Source organism: Heteronotia binoei, chromosome 19, assembly GCF_032191835.1.
Source record: "Heteronotia binoei isolate CCM8104 ecotype False Entrance Well chromosome 19, APGP_CSIRO_Hbin_v1, whole genome shotgun sequence".
NCBI classification, from domain to species: domain Eukaryota; kingdom Metazoa; phylum Chordata; class Lepidosauria; order Squamata; family Gekkonidae; genus Heteronotia; species Heteronotia binoei.
The window spans coordinates 2,407,937-2,430,421 of record NC_083241.1 but is presented as its reverse complement, the minus strand read 5'-3'; the positions used below and the strand labels follow the sequence as shown (position 1 = coordinate 2,430,421).

General features: G+C 48.7%; 1 protein-coding gene across 1 annotated transcript in view; it reads right to left on the bottom strand.

Annotated features, from left to right (window-relative positions):
* ITGA11 (integrin subunit alpha 11) overlaps positions 1–22,485 on the bottom strand; it is a 154,611-nt gene that overhangs the window by 94,340 nt on the left and 37,786 nt on the right. The window lies entirely within an intron of this gene.

The window sequence follows — 22,485 nt, the reverse complement described above, 5'->3', positions numbered from 1 at the left end:
AATGACAAGTCCAACCAATCACGATGGTGCAAGAGACATTTCAATAAACCAGCTGCAGCCTCCAAAGGGGAGAACTCCAGTGTTCAGACATCTGCACAAACAAATCCCTGCGTCCACCTTGTAAGTAACTGGGAAAGTATTTTACTAGCTGCCAAGTTTCCAAGCGGCCCAGTCAAAACTTCAGCCCCAGTGGAAAACGCCATGCCATTGTCCAGAAGACAAAAAAAAAGGGGGGGGAGAGAATGCAGCTTCCATTCATTTCAAGATTTTGCCACATTTCATTCTGCCCTGTCTGTTACGAATTTTCCTCCGTAGCTCGGAGTTTGGATGAGTCATCGCTTAGCACTTTGTATGGCGTTCGAGTCATGATGTATTTGGAACTGGGCAGAAGATGTTGAAGCTTGCAGGGGCACTGTTATTAAAATACTGGACGAAACCACGGAATTTTGATGGGTCTCCATTCCCTCGTTCCTTGGAATGAAGCACTTTGTGAGAGAGGGATAGATTATCTCTGGCATGGCTCTTTTATGATTATTGCTTCCAGAAGAAGTTAACCCATTCCGTGTACCTTCATTTGCAGAAGCAGACACAACAGAACATACTTTGCCCACCATGGCTAGTTCCCACCCTTCCAGTGCAGTTGCCTATATCCATTGGCGATTGGCCTTTATCATCCCATTGCCAAACCCTCTTCTAATTCACGGTAGATCGAGGGATGATCTACACAACCATTTCTTACTTGTGAAGCTACCACTCATTTCAGTCTTTCGCGTACATTTTGTGTGATGATGATGAAGATCTGATCACCATCTTGAAGTACTTGAAGGGCTGTCCTAGAGAGGATGGTGTGGAATTATTTTCTGTGGCCCTGGAAGGTAGGACCAGAACCAATGGGTTGAAATTAAATCAAAAGAGTTTCCGGCTCAACCTCCTGACCATTAGAGCGATTCCTCAGTGGAACAGGCTTCCTCCTTGGGAGGTGGTGGGCTCTCCTTCCTTGGAGGTTTTTCAACAGAGGCTAGATGGCCATCTGACAGCAATGAAGATCCTGTGAATTTAGGGGGAGGTGTTTTGTGAATTTCCTGCATTGTGCCGGGGGTTGGACTAGATGACCCTTGAGGTCCCTTCCAACTCTATGATTCTATGATATTGGATTTATATTCTGCCCTCCACTCCGAATCTCAGAGTCTCAGAGCAGTCACAATCTCCTTTATCTTCTTCCCCCACAACAGACTCCCCCAAGCCCCACCTTTTTCAGTCTCCATCTTCAAAATCTCCAGGTATTTCCCAACCTAGAGTTGGCAACTCTCTGGGGATTCAGAGTCTGGAGTCCAAGATGAAAAAGAAAAACAGCAAAAACACACCAGCTCCTGAATTTCATTAGCACATTTTTTTGGTTTTAATCTAGGGCACGGGCTGGGTTTTCCATTCTACTTCTAATCACTGAAATAACAAAATCCAAAGGAAGCAGCTCTACAGTTACAATTTTTAAAAAATAAGAGCATGTTTCCAAAATATATTCCAATTAACGTGCAAGACCCCAGCAGGAGACAAGGAGGCATTTTTTTTGGGAGGGAGTGACAAAGCATCAGTTTCTCCCTTGCAATCAGCAGAACACTTAATCTCCTGAAGAACATTGCCGGAACCACTAATTTATTCAAGATGAGGCCGGGCAAGCGACGGAGTGTCAAGAAAGTGAGCGGAAAAGTTTAAGTGGGCTTAGCAGGAAAGCGGAGAGGTGCAACCCGTGGCCTGAGCTGACACTGATCTGATAAACTCCGTTATTCCAGGCTATTCCACTGGAAGTTCAAGGGAGCAGGAATTACGTTTCAGGGCACTGATGAATGTGGGACGCTGTGTGAGTCTGTCTCTAGCAGGAGAAAAGACCAAGAGCCCAGCAGCACCAGAAAGACTAACAGAATTGGTGGCCGCAAGGCTGGAGCTTTTGGCTGTCACTGCCCGTGTTCCCTCTCAGCTGAGTCAGAATCCTAGAATCATAGAGTTGGAAGGGACCTCCAGGGTAATCTAGTCCAACCCCCTGCACAATGCAGGAAACACACCAATACCTACCCCAAATTCACAGTATCTTCCTTCCACCCAGGCAGACAGAAGAGAAGCCCTGTTGGATCAGGCCAGTGGCCCATGCAGTCCAACACTCTGTGTCACACAGTGGCCAGGAGGTCCACCAGTGGGGCCAGAACTCTAGAAGACCTCCCACTGTGGTCCCCCCAAGCACCAAGAATACAGAGCATCACTTGCCCCAGACATAAGGGAAGCCCTGTTGGATCAAGCCAGTGGCCCATCCAGTCCAACACTCTGTGTCACACAGTGGCCAAAAACCCAGGTGCCATCAGGAGGTCCACCAGTGGGGCCAGGACTCTAGAAGACCTCCCACTGTGGTCCCCCCAAGGACCAAGAATACAGAGCATCACTTGCCCCAGACATAAGGGAAGCCCTGTTGGATCAAGCCAATGGCCCATCCAGTCCAACACTCTGTGTCACACAGTGGCCAAAAACCCAGGTGCCATCAGGAGGTCCACCAGTGGGGCCAGGACACTAGGAGCCCTCCCACTGTGGTCCCCCCAAGCACCAAGAATACAGAGCATCCTTGCCCCAGACAGAGAGTTCCATCTATACCCTGTGGCTGATAGCCACTGCTGGACCTCTGCTTCAGATGTTTTATGCAATCCTCTCTTGAAGCTATCTATGCTTGTAGTCTCCGCCACCTCCTGTGGCAGTGAATTCCACGTGTTAATTCCCCCCTGAGTGAAGAAGGACTTCCTTATATCCATTCTAACCCGACTGCTCAGCAATTTCATGGAGTGCCCACGAGTTCTCATATTGGGAGAAGGAGAGAAAAGTCCTTTCTCTACCTTCTCTATCCCATGCATAATCTTGTAAACCTCTATCATATCACCCCTGAGTCCACATTTCTCCAAGCTAAAGAGCTTTTAAAACAAGACTGCAGGTGACAATCAATGGGCAGCTACAGGGCAAGACACTGAACAAACCAAGAAGCCAAACGCAAGCGTCCACTAAACAAAGAGAATACAGAGAACTGATTCTAGCAACAACTTACAAACCAACACAAGTTTCGGGGTAGGAGCTTGCTCCCTTTTGTCAGATACAAGGATTTGGGCTTTGACCTTTGCAAGGAGCTCTGCCTCTGGAAAACTTATATCCCCAAACTCTTGCTGGTCTCGAAAGTGCTTCTGGCTTCAAACCCAGCTGTTCTCCTGCAGACGGGCACAGCTGCCCTCTGAAAATAAATTGAGAGCTGTTTGTTCCCCTTTCCCCAATTGTTTAACGGGAACGTAATTTCTGCCAGTCCTGCAAAAAGACTGGAAGATGCTCAGCTTGGCACCGGGCTCGTTTTCCTTTGCTTAAGAATGATCTCTTCCTTCCAGCCAGGCAGCTGGGGAGGTTTCCTGCCTGCTGGTAACCCCCTGTATTCAAGAGGAAATAAGAATCAATGATTTATGGGTTAAGCCTCTCTGAAAAGGAACAACCTCTCCTATGGCTTTCCACACAGAGGCATAACTGGAGGTCACAATAAGAAAACCCACATGCTGGAAAGGAGGAAGACGGAGAAGAGATGCTTCCTCTTGCTGTCCTCTTAAGCACACAAAATCTTATGTTCTAAATAAAAATTGGTTGGTCTTAAAGGTGAAACTTGACTCCTGTTTTGTTCAACTGCTTCAGACCAGCACTGCTGCCCGCTTGGATCTGTCCTGAAACAAGCAAGGAGAGAGGTCTCTGAGCTCTTACTGTAATGAATGGGCTAGCTGAAAGATGGAGGGAGATGAAGACTTTGGACATATTATCTTGAGCTGCCAGTTCTGGGTTGAGAAGTTCCTGGAGATTTGGGTGTAGAGGCTGGGTTAAGTGTTTTTTGGGAAGGGTGGGGGCCACCCTCCAAAGCAGCCCTGACCTGGATGGCCCCAAACAAAAGAGAAGCCATGTTGGATCAGATCAATGGCCCCTCCAGTCCAACACTCTGTGTCACATAAGAACATAAGAGAAGCCATGTTGGATCAGGTCAATGGCCCCTCCAGTCCAACACTCTGTGTCACACAGTGGCAAAAACCCAGGGACCATCAGGAGCTCCACCAAAGGGGGCAGACCTCCAGAAACTATCCCACTCTTGCCCTCCTCCAAGCACCAAGAATACAGAGCATCACTGATCCAGACATAAGAGCATAAGAGAAGCCATGTTGGATCGGGCCAATGGACCCTCCAGTCCAACACTCTGTGTCACACAGTGGCCCAAACCCTGGAGTTATCAAGAGGTCCACCAAAGGGGCCAGAACTTCAGAAACCATCCCACTCTTGCCAGTTTGGTGTAGTGGTTAAGTGTGCGGACTCTTATCTGGGAGAACCGGGTTTGATTCCCCACTCCTCCACTTGCGCCTGCTAGCATGGCCTTGGGTCAGCCATAGCTCTGGCCGAGGTTGTCCTTGAAAGGGCAGCTGCTGTGAGAGCTCTCTCCAGCCCCACCCACCTCACAGGGTGTCTGTTGTGGGGGAGGAAGGGAAAGGAGATTGTGAGTCGCTCTGAGATTCTTTGGAGTGGAGGGCGGAATACAAATTCAATATCTTCTTCTTCTTGCCCCTCAAGCATCAAGACGACAGAGCATCACTGCCCCAGACAGAGTGTTCCATCTATAGGCCTTCCTCTGCAGAATCTCCCATCAAAAGTACTGACCCTGGTTAGCTTCTGAGAGGTTGGCAACCTCAGCTATCTACTATGAGTTAGGTAGTTGGTTAGTTATTAATTGGAAACCTATGAATGCCATTTCTCCTGGCAGCTCAGAAAAATAGAACAGGAAACCAAACAAACAGAGAACAAAAACATAACAATAAAACCAGTCAATGACATTAATAAATCAAACTAAATCAATAAAAAAGCCAATAAAAGCAAACCAGGGCTCACAAGCGTCTATAACGAAGCAGATGAAAAGGAGATCGAGAAAACAGCTCTCAGCAAGGTTTTTGGGTCTGGAATAGGCTTGTTATTCATGACCCCCAATCAAAGCAGAACCCAACTGTGAGCATTGGATCTGGCCCTAGAACAAGAACTGTGCTGGGATCTGGACCCGTCTGACTGCAAATAAGGTTGCCAGGTCCAATTCAAGAAATATCTGGGGACTTTGGGGGTGGAGCCAGGCGACTTTGGGGGTGGAGCCAGGAGCAAGGATGTGACAAGCATCATTGAACTCCAAAGGGAGTTCTGGCCATCACATTTAAAGGGACCACACACCTTTTAAATGCCTTTCCTCTATTGGAAATAATGAAGGATAGGGGCACCTTCTTTTGGGGCTCATAGAATTGGACCCCTTGGTCCAAACTTTTTGAAACTTTGAGGGTCTTTTGAGGAGAGGCACCAAATGCTATGCTAAAAAGTTGGCACCTCTACCTCAAAAAACACCACCCCGAGAGCCCCAGATACCCATGGATCAATTCTCCATTATACCCTATGGGAATCAGTCTCCATAGGGAATAATGGAGTGCCCAGCAGACATTTCCCTCCCTCCCCCCCCCACTTTCTGATGGCCTTAAAGTGGGGGGGACTCCAAACTGGGGGATTCCCTGCCCCCACCTGGGGATTTAGCAACACATGAGGCAACCACAGCCTGATAGATTAAGAAACATTAAGTTGCTGTGTGAAAATTGATAAATTCATTAAATATCTTCTCTAAATTATAACACCTTTAGGCAACAAAACCAATATTTTCATATTATTTTAACAGAAAGTAATGCGTATTTACATATATGCCCTCTGGTGTCCATGTGACAAATATTACATTTTCATGCATCAACTTAGTGAGTGCTTCTTAACCCACCTGGGGATTGGCAACCGTCAGGTCTCTGCACCCCTTTTCACTTCTTTTGCAGCGTCATTAGTGCAAGAGGATCTTCTGTGGGTGGTAGGGTTGCCAAGTCCAATTCAAGAAATATCTGGGGACTTTGGGGGTGGAGCCAGGAGACTTTGGGGTGGGGCCAGGAGACATGGGGGCGGAGCCAGGAGCAAGGGTGTGACAAGCATAATTGAACTCCAAGGGAGTTCTGGCCGTCATATTTAAAGGGACAGCACACCTTTTAAAATGCCTTCCTTCCATAGAAAATAATGAAGGATAGGGGCACCTTCTTTTGGGGCTCATAGAATTGGACCCCCTGGTCCAATCCTTTTGAAACTTGGGAGGTATTTTGGGGAGAGGCACTAGATGCTATACTGAAAATTTGGCGCCTCTACCTCAAAAAACAGCCCCCCCCCCGAGCCCCCAATACCTGCAGATCAATTCCCCATCATTCCCTATGTTCATGGAGGTGCATAATGGCTGTGGGGGTGGGGCTTCCCCCGCCGGCCAGCTGGCTGGGGGAGGCGGGAAGCCTGTAAAACCGGGGGATCCCCCGCTGGGACCTGGGGATTGGGAAGCCTAGTGGGTGGGGAGGGAAGAAGGCAAGCGAGACATTTAATAAAATGAAAGAGCTGTAGGTTTTGTGCTTGGGGTGGGGTGAGGGAGGCTCTCATAACCGCTCCATTACTGCGGAGGGGGGGGGGTGGCAAGTGACGTCTGTGCTGCAAAACCAGACCAAAGCCATGTGGAAAACGCATTGACCTCTCCTTGTTCAGGCCTGGATTAAGTGGAGGGTGACAGGAGGATTAGGGGAGGGAGCTGAGATTGATGGATGGGGACCCACTTCCTGGTTGTTCGGAAGAGAGGAAGTCAGTGGTGAGCTCATAAAAAGAAGGGGAGAGTAATACCAGTCCTCGGCACTTCACACACGGTTGCCAGCCTCCAGGTGGGTAACCAGGAAAAGAGTCACAGGGGATGTGGAACTGGAGAGTAGGCGTAAGCGCCGTGCACCATTGACTCCTATAGCAGAGTAAACCTTCAGCAAAACCAATTCAAAAAAATAAAAATGTATCCAAAAATATTTATTAGTTCAGTCAAGTGGGGAACATCGGCCACAAGGGTGTGAAAAATTTATCAAACATCAAAAATCAGTATCCACAAGGGAATGAAGCTGACAGGCAAAACCGGTTTATTCCCCCATGTTTCGCTGTAAGCGTTATCTAAGCCATTGCTTATTCCTGTAACAAAATACAAAATGGATAGGTAATATTTTCAAAACGCACCCCCCCCGGGTATCCCACCGTTCAAACCCTTACTTACAATTTTTCAGAACAACTTCCACTCTCAGAAAACATGTCACTTCAACACTTCCAAGAATAAGTTTCTGAGTACCTTTCCAAACCATCCTTACTAAATGGGAAGCCACAGGTGTGCGTCATTAATTACAGATAACCCTAAAAGCTATACATCCTAAAAAAACCACACGTTGACTGCAATTCACTATATTACAAAAAACCCCCCTCCAAACTGGGGGATCCCCTGTCCCCTGGCAACCCTCAATGAGGAGGATGAAAGGGGGTTATTGCTATGCCCACCAAACTTGTCTCCGAAAGGTATGTAGCCTCTACCACCGTGCAACACAATTGCAGCAGCCGGTTACCAGCCAGAAAATTCGAGACCTGCAGCCAAGAAAAATGGCGGAAAATAGCAAGCGACTAACTGCTTTTCCAGAGCAGCACAACTATTGGCACAGAGCTCCAGAGAAGGTTTGCTGTTCCCCACCCCCCCACCCCCTGTCTCTCCCCATTTTTTCCTCATCACAGCACACCTGAGCAGGACATGTCTACTCCTAGACTCCAATTTCCCCAAGTATGTAGGGATTCACTGCCAACCTCTTCAAACTCATGTGGAAAGTAACCATGAAAGACAGGGCAGAAGGAGTCGTTTGAGTTGGATGGCACAGCCTAGAAATTCCTGCTCAGCGTGAACCTTGAGAGGCAGCCACAACACTGCCTTATGGAGTGGAGCAAAGGTCCATCAGTGGCTATTACTAAACAATATTAGCCACAGCGTACTGTTGGAACTCTCTGTCTGGGGCAAGTGATGCTCTGTGTTCTTGGTGCTTGGGAGGGGCAACAGTGTGAGGACTTCTTGTGTCCTGGCCCCACTGATGGACCTCCTGATGGCACCTGGTTTTTTTGGCCACTGTATTACACAGAGTGTTGGACTGGATAGACCACTGGGCTGCTCCAACATGGCTTCTCTTACGTTCTTATGTGACACAGAGTGCTGGACTGGATGGGCCACTGGCCTGATCCAACATGGCTTCTCTTATGTTCTTATGACTGGGGCAGGGATGGCCTGTCTTCTTGGTGCTTGAGGGGGCACAGCGGGAGGGCTTCTAGTGTCCTGGCCCCACTGATGAACCTCCTGATGGCACCTGGGTTTTTTGGTCACTGTGTGACATGGAGTGTTGGACTGGAGGGGCCATTGGCCTGATCCAACATGGCTTCTCTTATGTTCTTATGTGACACAGAGTGTTGGACTGGATGGGCCACTGGCCTGATCCAACATGGCTTCTCTTATGTTCTTATGTGACACAGAGTGTTGGACTGGAGGGGCCACTGGCCTGATCCAACATGGTTTCTCTTATGTTCTTATGCCTTACAGGGTTGGTTTAAAGATGAGAGGCAAGAGGCCAAGACGGGGATTTGGCAGGCAGAAAGGTGCCAGGCCATCAAAAACAATTACGGGTTTTCCCTTCCTGCCTAGTCGGGTGTCTTCTCCCTCCCACCCATTCTCTTTGAAAGGCAGCACAGACTCAGAGACATTAGTCACGACGACTTTATTTATTTCAGAGACCCGAAAGGCCATTTCTCAACAGACCAGACAGAAGTGGCTAACGAAGTGAAGGACAAACAGTAGATTTTTTTAGAAACACACTAAATATAGCCATAACATTAATAAAAACCCTCATTAAGGGACAGAAAAAGAATTCTGGAACAAGCTATTCCAGAAGTCAGAAACAGTAGTCATAAAATAACAATGCAGGAAGAACAGTAAGGTCACCAACTTCAGCTGAGGAAATTCCAGGATATTTTGGGGGCGGAGTCAGGTGGGTGGGGTCTCTATGATGCTATAGAATCTGTCCTTTCAAAGGCAGCCTTTTTCTCCAGGGGAACTGATCTAGGTCACCTGGAAATCAGTGTTATTTAGGGTTGCCAATCCCCAGATGGGGACAGGGGATCCTCTGGTTTGGAGGCCTTTCCCCCGCTTCAGGGTCATCGGAAAGGGGGGGAGGGGAAAATGTCTGCTGGGCACTCCATTATTCCCTACGGAGACTGATTCCCACAGGGCATAATGGAGAATTGATCTGCTGGTATCTGGGGCTCTGCGGGGACTTTTCCTTGAGATAGAGGCACCAAATTTTCAACATAGCATCCAGTGCCTCTCCCCAAAATATCCTCCAAGTTTCAAAATGATTGGATCAGAGGGACAAATTCTGTGTGCCCCCCAAAAAGGTGCCCCTATCCTTCGTTATTTCCAATGCAGGGAAGGCATTTAAAAGGTGTGCAGTCCCTTTAAATGTGATGGCCAGAATTCCCATTGGAGTTCAATTGTGCTTGTCACAACCTTGCTACTAACTCCACTTATAATATCCCCTGGCTCCACCCACAATGTCTCTTGGCTCCACCCCGAAAATTTCCAGATATTTCTTGAGTGGGACTTGGCAACCCTAAGAACATAAGAGAAGCCCTGTTGGACCAGGCCAATGGCCCATCCAGTCCAACATTCTGTGTCACATAAGAACATAAGAGAAGCCATGTTGGATCAGGCCAATGGCCCATCCAATCCAACACTCTGTGTCACATAAGAACATAAGAGAAGCCATGTTGGATCAGGCCAATGGCCCCTCCAGCCCAACACTCTGTGTCACATAAGAACATAAGAGAAGCCCTGTTGGATCAGGCCAATGGCCCATCCAGTCCAACACTCTGTGTCACATAAGAACATAAGAGAAGCCTTGTGGGATCAGGCCAATGGCCCATCCAGTCCAACACTCTGTGTCACATAAGAACATAAGAGAAGCCTTGTGGGATCAGGCCAGTGGCCCATCCAGCCCAACACTCTGTGTCACATAAGAAAAGCCCTGTTGGATCAGGCCGGTGGCCCATCCAGTCCAACACTCTGTGTCACATAAGAAAATAAGAGAAGCCCTGTTGGATCAGGCCGGTGGCCCATCCAGTCCAACACTCTGTGTCACATAAGAACATAAGAGAAGCCCTATTGGATCAGGCCGGTGGCCCATCCAGTCCAACACTCTGTGTCACATAAGAACATAAGAGAAGCCATGTTAGATCAGGCCAATGGCCCATCCAGTCAAACACTCTCTGTCACACAGTGGCAAAAATTTATATACACACACACACACACACACACACACACTGTGGCTAATAGCCACTGATGGACCTCTGCTCCATATTTTTATCTAAACCCCTCTTGAAGGTGGCTATGCTTGTGGCCGCCACCACCTCCTGTGGCAGTGAATTCCACATGTTAATCACCCTTTGGGTGAAGAAGTACTTCCTTTTATCTGTTTTAACCTGTCTGCTCAGCAATTTCATCGAATGCCCATGAATACCCTAAAATACCACGAATACCCTAAAAACAGCTCCCAAATTTCATCAGTATGTTTTTTGGTTTTAATCTAGGGCATGGACCGGGTTTTCCCTAAGCCCCACCCTCAACAGATTCCACCCGCCAGATCTCCAGGAATTTACCAAACTATTGCTAGCAGCCCTCAGAACCCTATCTCTTTATAATGCCCTTGAAAAAAGCAGATGGCTGGGCCTTGTGACCAGCTACAGCTCCCAGTGGGGTGTTAACCGAGGGCTGGAACGAGCTTTGTCACTAAGCAGTGTATGAAACAGCACAGAGAAGTGATCCTGAGCAGAGCCGGGCTGTCGAAGCCTTCATATTTTGCACAGCCAGGGTGGTAATCTAATCACGACCCGCCTGGTTTGCATTAAAATCACAGCAGCCCATGGGGGAGTGTGTTCCCTCACCCACCTGGGGTCAGGACGGTTTTCTTTTCCACCGCCTGCTCTGAGCTAGTAAGACGTCATTTGCAGAATGAAAAGTCGGCTGCTGAAAACTAGCTGTTGGGGGATGTTTGCAACTGGGTTTGCTTTGGGGAACGAAACTAGAAGCCCAGCCTGGATTATCGAGTGGAGAATGCAGCGTTTGGTAGGTAGGATATACGTGAAATGGAAACTCAGGGAGAGAAGACAGGAAACAAAACAGCCAAATCCTTTTCCTGCAGGTGTGGAGAAGCCCCGTCATGGAACAGAAAGAAATCTGAGTTAAGCTGTAGGTTAGGGTTGCCAAGTCCAATTCAAGAAATATCTGGGGACTTTGGGGGTGGAGCCAGGAGACATTAGGGGTGGAGCCAAGATCAAGGCTGTGACAAGCATAATTGAACTCCAAAGGGAGTTCTGGCCATCACATTCAAAGGGACGGCACACCTTTTCAATGCCTTCTCTCCATTTGGAATGAGGAAGGATAGGGGCACCTTCTTTTGGGGCTCATAGAATTGGACCCCCTGGTCCAATCTTTTTGAAACTTGGGGGGTTTCCTGCCCCCGCCTGGGGATTGGCAACTGTAGGTAGCGATAGAAAAGAAAGGCCAAGAAAAGTTCAAGGGACTCTCAAAAACAGCAGGCTTGATCTTGAGAGCCAGTTTGGTGTAGTGGTTAAGTGTGCGGACTCTTATCTGGGAGAACCAGGTTTGATTCCCCACTCCTCCACTTGCAGTCTTCTCCAGTGAGGGCTGCCTTCTTATTTGGTGGCCAAAGGATTTGAGTATCTGAGCTTCGGTTTCAGAAATGTACGATAGTCTCAGTTTAATCCATTTGACTGAAAAGAAGGCTTCAGATTCAGCAGGAGCTCATAGGAGCATAGCTACTGAGCCTTTTTAACACCCCCCCCCACCTACCCTGCCCATTGAATAGTAGGTGCAGCTGCATAACAATCCCTGGATTAGGAGAGCGGGCAGCCAGCCAGCCACCAGGGGCTTTGCTACACCCCCAGCAGCCCTCATTAACCCCTGGAGAAGCCCACGCCATCCTTTCTCCACTTCTGATGTGATTTTGGGGAGCAGGCAGCTTGCTGGCCTTTGGACTGGGTGTGTGTGTGGGGGGGGGAGACGGCCTAGGAGAGTCCCTGGTGAGCAAGGCCTGTTTGGGTTGCTTGGATCTCTAGCCAGCCCAAGCAGGCCTCGCTCGCCCGGGGCTCTCTCTTCTTGCGTCAGGTTGCTTTTGGCTGGGGTGGGGAGGGGGGCACATGCTAATGAGCTCCACCAGCAATTTTTCTACAAGACGACCCCTGCTGAAAAGTAACCGTCCATCCTCTTTGGAAGGCAGCTTTCATGCCCCTTCTTAAATATGCTCTGCTTGGTTATTTATCAAGAATCTCCAGGGATACAGCCACCTTCACTTTCCCCTCGGTTCTACACATTTTTAAAACTTTACCTGTTACCTTTTGGACTGACGACCTGCCTTGGAGGTGGTACACAATGAGAGAAAAGTACTGAGACAAAAATAAGCATAAAGAATTTTTTTTGGGGGGGATACAAAAGGCAGTGTGTCATGTAATTGAAATAGCAGCTCCCTGATAAAATGGTGCAGAATATTCCAACTGTTAAAAAATAGCAAGGAATATTGTCTGATGAAACCCTGCTGTACCGATAGCCAGAGATTTTGGAGGGGGAATGAAGCCAAAACGTGTGCTCATTTTGAAGGGAGAAGGGAGCCAAGGGCACTAAATTAGGAAAGAATGAGCTTAAATTTCAGATCTGGAAAGACAATGAAGGCAAGAGATGATCTAATGCATTGGCCTGTATTTTAGAGCAGGGAGAATTATTTTTGTCTCTCTGCTCTTGGAATTTAGGCCTTCGCTTCACAGACTTTCCACTCTCACCATTCCACTGAAATCCCGTCCCCCCCTGAATGGATCACGTTTGGCCACCTGCCCTGGCCAAATATTTAAAGGTCAGCGTCTGCCTGCCTTAGTAGACACACATTCCTGCACAATGACACACAACACAGGTAGAGAAGACAACTGCAGATTTATACCCCACCCTTCTCTCTGAATCAGAGACTCAGAGCAGCTTACAATCTCCTATATCTTCTCCCCCCACCACAGACACCCTGTGAGGTGCTTGGGGCTGAGAGAGCTTTTTACAGCAGCTGCCCTTTCAAGGACAACTCCTGCGAGAGCTATGGCTGACCCAAGGCCATTTCAGCAGCTGCAAGTGGAGGAGTGGGGAATCAAACCCAGTTCTCCCAGATAAGAGAGCTATGGCTGACCCAAGGCCATTCCAGCAGGTGAAAGTGGAGGAGTCGGTAATCAAACCCGGTTCTCCCAGATAAGAGAGCTCTGACTGACCCAAGGCCATTCCAGCAGCTGCAAGTGGAGGAGTGGGGAATCAAACCCGGTTCTCCCAGATAAGAGAGCTATGGCTGACCCAAGGCCATTCCAGCAGGTGAAAGTGGAGGAGTCGGTAATCAAACCCGGTTCTCCCAGATCAGAGAGCTGTGGTTGACCTAAGGCCATTCCAGCAGCTGCAAGTGGAGGATTGGGGAATCAAACCCGGTTCTCCCAGATAAGAGAGCTCTGGCTGACCCAAGGCCGTTCCAGCAGCTGCAAGTGGAGGAGTGGGGAATCAAACCCGGTTCTCTCAGATAAGAGAGCTCTGGCTGACCCAAGGCCATTCCAGCAGCTGCAAGTGGAGGAGTGGGGAATCAAACCCAGTTCTCCCCGATAAGAGAGCTCTGGCTGACCCAAGGCCATTCCAGCAGCTGCAAGTGGAGGAGGGGGGAATCAAACCCGGTTCTCTCAGATAAGAGAGCTCTGGCTGACCCAAGGCCATTCCAGCAGCTGCAAGTGGAGGAGTGGGGAATCAAACCCAGTTCTCCCAGATAAGAGAGCTCTGGCTGACCCAAGGCCATTCCAGCAGCTGCAAGTGGAGGAGTGGGGAATCAAACCCAGTTCTCCCCGATAAGAGAGCTCTGGCTGACCCAAGGCCATTCCAGCAGCTGCAAGTGGAGGAGGGGGGAATCAAACCCGGTTCTCTCAGATAAGAGAGCTCTGGCTGACCCAAGGCCATTCCAGCAGCTGCAAGTGGAGGAGTGGGGAATCAAACCCGGTTCTCCCCGATAAGAGAGCTCTGGCTGACCCAAGGCCGTTCCAGCAGCTGCAAGTGGAAGAGTGGGGAATCAAACCCGGTTCTCTCAGATAAGAGAGCTCTGGCTGACCCAAGGCCATTCCAGCAGGTGCAAGTGGAGGAGTGGGGGGAATCAAACCCGGTTCTCCCAGATAAGAGAGCTCTGGCTGAACCAAGGCCATTCCAGCAGCTGCAAGTGGAGGAGTGGGGAATCAAACCCGGTTCTCCCCGATAAGAGAGCTCTGGCTGACCCAAGGCCATTTCAGCAGCTGCAAGTGGAGGAGTGGGGGGAATCAAACCCGGTTCTCCCAGATAAGAGAGCTCTGGCTGACCCAAGGCCATTCCAGCAGGTGCAAGTGGACGAGTGTGGAATCAAACCCGGTTCTCCCCAATAAGAGAGCTCTGGCTGACCCAAGGCCATTCCAGCAGCTGCAAGTGGAGGAGTGAGGGGAATCAAACCCGGTTCTCCCCGATAAGAGAGCTAAGGCTGACCCAAGGCCATTCCAGCAGCTGCAAGTGGAGGAGTGGGGAATCAAACCCGGTTCTCCCCGATAAGAGAGCTCTGGCTGACCCAAGGCCATTCCAGCAGCTGCAAGTGGAGGAGGGGGGAATCAAACCCGGTTCTCCCAGATAAGAGAGCTCTGGCTGACCCAAGGCCATTCCAGCAGATGCAAGTGGGGGAGTGGGGAATCAAACCCGGTTCTCCCAGATAAGAGAGCTCTGGCTGACCGAAGGCCATTCCAGCAGGTGCAAGTGGAGGAGTGGGGGGAATCAAACCCGGTTCTCCCAGATAAGAGAGCTCTGGCTGACCAAAGGCCATTTCAGCAGCTGCAAGTGGAGGAGTGGGGAATCAAACCCGGTTCTCCCAGATAAGCGTCTGCACACTTAACCACTGCACCAAACTGGCTTGAAAGGGAGGAGAAATATGATGTGGATACCGAATCTCAGACCTGAAAGGATGACACAGGTTCCCTGGTGGTTTGAGGACCCAGATCAGAGTGGATTTGTGATGTTCAAAACCTGCAAAGGTTGCCCTCTCCTGTTTGAAGCTTCCAAAATTGGAGTTTCCAACTCCAGTTTGAGAAATACCTGGAGATTTGGAGGGTGAAGCCAGGGAGGGCAGGGTGGTTGGAAAAGACAAAGTCTGGTGGACAAAGGAGAAGAGAATCAGACCTTGAAGGGGGCAAGAGGATAATTCAATGGAATAGTGTTAAGTGTCATTCATTGTCAGTCTCCAAATTACTGCTCCATTTTCCCAGAAGCTTCACGTTCAGTTTTACTCTCTCTCTCAGCTAGAGACTTCTGTCTCTCCTCTTTTTTGTGGATTTCTGGTGGTCCTAGACAGATATTTTTGAATAGAGATTTTCTCATTTAAGCTTTGTCAGCCGCACAGTCGAGTCTGACTCTTTGTGACCCCCTGGGCCAGGTCACGCCAGGCCCTCCTGTCTTCCACCATCCTCCGAAGTCTGCTCAAATTCATGTTAGTTACATCAGTAACGCTGTCCAGTCATCCCATCTTTTTGCCGTCCCCTTCTTCTTTTGCTTTCTGTCTTTCCCAGCATCAGGGTCTTCTCCAACGAGGGCTCCCTTCTCATTTGGTGGCCAAGGTATTTGAGTTTCAGCTTCAGCATATGAGCTTCCAAAGAACAGTCAGGGTTGATTTCCCTTAGGACTGACTGATTTGATTTTCTTGCAGTCCAAGGGACTCTCAAGAGTCTTCTCCAGCACCACAGCTCAAAAGCATCTATTCTTCTGGGCTCGGCCTTCCTTATGGTCCAGCTCTCACAGCCATACATTACTACTGGGAATACCATTGCCTTGACTTAAGCTACAAGTCTGAAAATGGAAGCTTCTGTACCATAGGGTTTGCCATGCCTAATGAAGGACTTAGGGGTGGCTTTAATCGTCAATATATTTATATTCAGGGCTTTTTCTGTAGCAGGATCTCCTTTGCATGCTAGGCCACACCTCCCTGATGTAGCCAATCCTCAAAGAGCTTACAGGGCTCTTAGTAAAGGGTCTACTGTAAGCTCTTGGAGGATTGGCTACATCGGGGGGGTGTGGCCTAATATGCAAAGGTGTTCCTGCTACAAAAAAGCCCTATTTATATTTGTATGAAGTGTTGATATTATAGTCAAATTTATCTGCACAAAGTTGCATGAATTGTATTTAAAATGATTTGTGGTGCTTTTATGCAGAAGTGGACACATATGAATTTGATTAAACCTTTCATGTTTATTGACTCTAATTATTCTTAGTAATTGGGTCGTAGACTTGTTTGCTATTGTCTGTGGTCAGTTTTGCAATTCTCTCTCCAATACGTGTTAATTACTCTGCCAACAGTTAATTACTCTTGTTAACGTGTTAATTACTCTGTTTGGGGAGGAGAGGTATCTCAGCAGGGTCTATTGGCACAGTGCAGCCCCCCCCCCCGTGGCGCCGTGGTCGGCCGCAGTACTGCAGTTCAAGCTCTCTGCTCACAACCTGAGTTCAATCCTGGCAGAAGCTGGGTTCAGGTAGCTGGCTCCAGGTTGACTCAGCCTTCCATCCTTCTGAGGTCAGTAAAAGGAGTCTCCAGCTTGCTGGGGGGAAAGTGTAGACGACTGGGGAAGGCAAGGGCAAACCACCCTGTAAAAAGTCTGCCATGAAAATGTCGTGATGCAACATCATCCCAGAGTCAGAAACAACTGGTGCTTCCACAGGGGAATACCTTTAGAAGAAGAAGACAGCTGCAGATTTACACCCCTCCCGTCTCTTTGAATCAGAGACTCAGAGCAGCTTACAATCTCCTTTATCTTCTCCCCCCACAGCAGACACCCTGGCAGGTGGGTGGGGCTGAGAGGACTCTCACAGCAGCTGCCCTTTCAAGGATAACTCCTGCGATAGCTATGGCTGACCCAAGGCCATTCCAGCAGCTGCAAGTGGGGGAGTGGGGGATCAAACGCAGTTCTCCCAGAAAAGAGTCTGCACACTTAACCACTACGCCAAACTGGCTCTCTTTACCTTTATGTTGCCTTCCAAAGCAGCCATTTTCTTCAAGGGAAGTGATCTCTGTAGTTGTAATTCTAGTGGGGGCTCCAGGGCCCACCTGGAGGTTAGCAACCCTACCTGCAATGTACCAAAGTCACCAATAGAAGCCCTGCAGTCCAGGACTGCTCAAGGGCAAGGAAAGCCCTACTAGGGAAACTGTATTTTAATTTCATACTGACTGCGGGTCCCATTTTTCATCCTTTTCTTCTGCCTTGTCAGCAGTGGCTGTGATGTTAATTGTGTTTGGGTGCTTTAAAAAAAAACAATTGGCTTTTTTTGGCCTAAATAGTAAGAAAGCAGGGTTAAATTAGCACAAAGAAATGAAATGGTACAAAAGTTCAAAGCTAATAGCAGCATACATCCAGAGCTTTTTGGGTAGAAAAAGCCCAGCAGGAACTCATTTGCATATTAGACCACACCCCTGACCCCAAGCCAGCTGGAACTGCAATCCTGTGCATTCCTGTACAAAAAAAGAGCCCTTCTTCTCACAACGTTGCCAAGGCATGTACTGCAGGGTTTCTTCAAGCATTTATCGGATTGCAGAGGTTTTAATGAAGTTGCCCCAAGCAAAGCAACAACAAGTAACAGAAGAAGCAGTAATGAATCAAGCTGGTTGAAGGAGCTGGCATGTTTAGCCTGGGCATGTTTAGCCAGGAGAGGAGGTGGCTGAGAGGTGATCTGATCACCATCTTGAAGTACTTGAAGGGCTGTCCTATAGAGGAGGGTGTGGAATTGTTTTCTGTGGCCCCGGAAGGTAGGACCAGAACCAGTAGGTTGAAAGTAAATCAACAGAGTTTCCGGCTCAACATTAGGAAGAACTTCCTGACAGTTAGAGTGGGTTCCTCAGTGGAACAAACTTCCTCGGGAGGTGGTGGGCTCTCCTTCCTTGGAGGTTTTTGAACAGAGGCTAGATGGCCATCTGACAGCAATGCTGATCCTATGGAGAGCCAGTTTGGTGTAGTGGTTAAGTGTGCGGACTCTTATCTGGGAGAACCGGGTTTAATTCCCCACTCCTCCACTTGCACCTGCTAGCATGGCCTTGGGTCAGCCATAGCTCTGGCAGAGGTGGTCCTTGAAAGGGCAGCTGCTGTGAGAGCCCTCTCCAGCCCCACCCACCTCACAGGGTGTCTGTTGTGGGGAAGGAAGGGAAAGGAGAGTGTGAGCCGCTCTGAGACTCTTCGGAGTGGAGGGCGGGATATAAATCCAATATCTTCATCTACCTCACAGGGTGTCTGTTGTGGGGGGGGGGGAGGTAAAGGAGATTGTGAGCCGCTCTGAGACTCTTCGGAGTGGAGGGTGGGATATAAATCCAATATCTTCTATCTTCTTCTTCTTCTATTAATTTAGGGGGAGATATCTTTGAATTTCTTGCATTGTGCAAGAAATTCATTGGACTAGATGACCCTGGGGGTCCCCTCCAACTCTATGATTCTACGACCACATACAAATTCTGAGCATGCCCGAAAGAAGCTGCTCCACAAGATCCAGAATGAGGGGGAAAGGAACGGTAAATGCAGAGACTGCTGGTTGTGGTGGGCTGGGGGGGAAGGCCAGCCGGATGGACATCCTTGAAATTCTTGGGAGTAGAAAAAAGAGAAAACCAGCAGGGTGGAGAAGAGAAGAGAGAGACTGAGGAAGGCTCTGGTGAAGATGGAGGCGGTAACTGCACCCATCTAGCTGCAGACGGAGAACGCGGGAAGCTAGAGGGGGGCTGCCGCCTCCTATCTTAAAAAAGGGAGCACCCTACAAACTTCTTCAAGACTGTCCAAACACTGGATGGTGAAGTCTATATCCTTGTGTAGAACTGTGCATGTGTGTTGTTATATTCGAGTGGGTCAATCTGAAGCAGCAAACAAATTAGAGTCCTGTGGTACCTTGAAGAATAACCAAGTTTTGTTCCTGGTATAAGCTTTCGCGCGCATGCACACTTCGACGAAGAACATGCACACAAACGCCTATCTCCCGAATTAAACTTTTTTGGCCTTTAAGTTGCCACTGGACTCAAACTTTGTTTTGTACATTAGATTAGAGTTATATGTAGAGTTTCTTCTAACTTATGGTGACCCAGTGAATGAATGAACAAATGAATGAATGTACAAACGAATGAACAAACGAATAAACGAATGAATGACCTCCAAAATGCCCCATTGTTAACAGTCTTGCTTTGGTCTTGCAAACTGTGGTTTTCCTCTTTTCCTAGCATAATTGTCTAATGCACTTAATATAGCCCCGAACAAATGTGTGTGACTTTTTTTTTTTTTGGAAGAATGCAGAAACATTTAGCAATATTACAACATGCAAAAGGAGCTGAAATCTCTCTAAATGTTGGGGGGTCTGCCAAGGTTATAGGAGCTTTTGCCAGGAGGGCCGGTCCCTCTAAAAACGTCTTCTGGTGGCCTGACACTTCTCCTCCTTTCCCAGCGCCTCTCGCTGGAATTCTGGGATCCTTGCCGGTTCTTCTTCAGGGCCCGTCACGGGGTTCCTCCCTTTGCATCACATTCTGGTTTTGCTTATTTGTGCTTTCCACTGCTGGGTACCGCAACCCTCCGGCCGCTGAATTCTTTGGTAGCGCAACCTGCGTCTGCCGGGCTTGTAGTACATGAGGTTTGTTTGTTCAGTGAGTCATATTCTAAGTTGTGTGAGTCATGGTGGGTTCACAATATCTTTTTTGGTTAAAGAAACCCTTTAGCTACTTATTTTATTTTGAGGCGTCTATTTTGAGGCACTGGAGGAGAACAGAAGATGTCTGCAATTCACACACACTCCTAGCTGTTACTGGAGGAGCACAAATGCAAACGAAGATTTGCATGCACAGTTACAGGTGGCCCATGTATGAGGAGGAGGAGGAGGAGGAGAAGATGATGATGATTTGGGATTTATACACCGCCCTTCACTCTGAATCTCAGACCGATTTCACACCCAGCTTACCCCGCAGTCATGTTCCTCTTCTCTGCACAGTGTCCGTTGGATTTCCCACTATCTGCGCCGGAGTTACAAGAAGTGTCGCGGCTTTCACGCAGCAAACGGAAACTGTAACTCCAGCGCAGATAGTGGGAAATCTGAGGGATGCTGCACAGAGAAGAGGAACGTGACTGCGGGGTAAGCTGGGTGCAAAATCAGTCTCAGAGTGGCTCACAATCTCTTTTCCTCCCCCACACCAAATACCCTGTGAGGTGGGTGGGGCTGAGAGAGCTCTCTCAGAAGCTGCCCTTTCAAGGACAACTCTGTGAGAGCTCTGGCTGACCCAAGGCCATTCCAGCAGCTGCAAGTGGAGGAGTGGGGAATCAAACCTGGATCTCCCAGATAAGAGCCTGCACACTTAACCACTAACCAAACTGGCTCTCCTCTTCATATGGCCTCCTCTTCATATACCCCACATACAACTTCCATACCGCCTCGAAGCCGATGTTTCTCAACTGTGACATTCAGCCACCAGCATATATCCAATTCCTGGAGATATGAAGAAGATGGACCTCCTCCAATAGCTTCAAATGTGCTTCGTATTGTATACAGCAAAGCAGGAATAAACACTGAGACAAGAATTTCAAGAAAAGAACTGGTCCAGAGCCTTCTCTGTAGTGGCTCCACACTGGTGGAATGAGTTGCCGGAAGAGGTCAGGGCCCTGCGAGAGCTCATACAGTTCTGCAGGGCCTGTAAGACGGCACTCTTCCACCAGGCATTTGCAAACTAGACTGCTGGCCACTACAGACCTAGGTAACATATGAATCATCCCTTGTAATCTGCTGTACAGCAGCTGCGAAGAAGACAACTTAAGATCGGCTTACAGAGAATCAAAAACTAAGATTATAGCACCGAAACATATGAACATATGAAGAACATATGAAGCTGCCTTCTACTGAATCAGACCTTCGGTCCATCAAAGTCAGTATTGTCTACTCAGACTGGCAGCGGCTCTCCAGGGTTTCAAGCTGAGGTTTTCCACACCTACTTGCCTGGACCCTTTTTAGTTGGAGATGCCAGGGATTGAACCTGGGACCTTCTGCTTACCAAGCAGATGCTCTACCTGAGCCACAGCCCCATTCATGGCTCTCCAGAGTCTCAAGCGGAGGTTCTTCATGCCTACTTGCCTGGACCCTTTTTAGTTGGAGATGCCGGGGATTGAACCTGGGACCTTCTGCTTACCAAGCAGATGCTCTACCACTGAGCCACAGCCCCATTCATGGCTCTCCAGGGTCTCAAGCGGAGGTTCTTCACGCCTACTTGCCTGGACCCTTTTTAGTTGGAGATGCCAGTGGGGATTGAACCTGGGACCTCCTGCTTACCAAGCAGATGCTCTACCACTGAGCCACAGCCCCATTCATGGCTCTCCAGAGTCTCAAGCGAAGGTTCTTCACGCCTACTTGCCTGGACCCTTTTTAGTTGGAGATGCCGGGGATTGAACCTGGGACCTTCTACTTCCCAAGCAGATGCTCTACCGCTGAGCCACAGCCCCATTCATGGCTCTCCAGAGTCTCAAGCGGAGGTTATTCACGCCTACTTGCCTGGACCCTTTTGAGTTGGAGATGCCGGGGATTGAACCTGGGACCTTCTGCTTCCCAAGCAGGTGCTCTACCCCTGAGCCACAGCCCCATTCATGGCTCTCCAGGGTCTCAAGTGGAGGTTTTTTATGCCTCCTTGCCTGGACCCTTTTTAGCTGGAGATGCCGGGGATCGAACCTGGGACCTTCTGCTTCCCAAGCAGATGCTCTACCACTGAGCCACAGCCCCATTCATGGCTCACCAGGGTCTCAAGCGGAGGTTTTTCATGCCTATTTGCCTGGACCCTTTTTAGTTGGCGATGCCAGGGATTGAACCTGGGACCTTCTGCTTCCCAAGCAGATGCTCTACCACTGAGCCACAGCCCCATTCATGGCTCTCCAGGGTCTCAAGCGGAGGTTTTTCATGCCTATTTGCCTGGACCCTTTTTAGTTGGCGATGCCAGGGATTGAACCCGGGACCTCCTGCTTCCCAAGCAGGTGCTCTACCACTGAGCTACCGTCCCTCCCTAAATATTTTATGTATTTGATGTTTTTATATTATTCTATGGTCTATGATTTTAACGTATTACTGTGTTTACTCATGCACATGCATGACTATGTGAGCCGCCCTGAGCCCGTCTTGGCGAGGAGGGCGGGATACAAATGGAATAAATGAATAAATTAATGAATTAATTAAAGAGAGTCTGGATTGGTATCGGAGAGTTTATCCGGCCTGTGTTTGCCTGTTCTTGTTTTCATAAGAAGTTTTGTTGTGTAAAAGGAAAATATTGTTGTAGTGGTTTGTAAATTAGAGAAACTGTTCTCGTTTTCAGAGCGCGTGGAGTTTGTGGGGAATTCTGTGCAGCGGCTTGCCTTTGGGTCTTTCTCCCCTCCTGT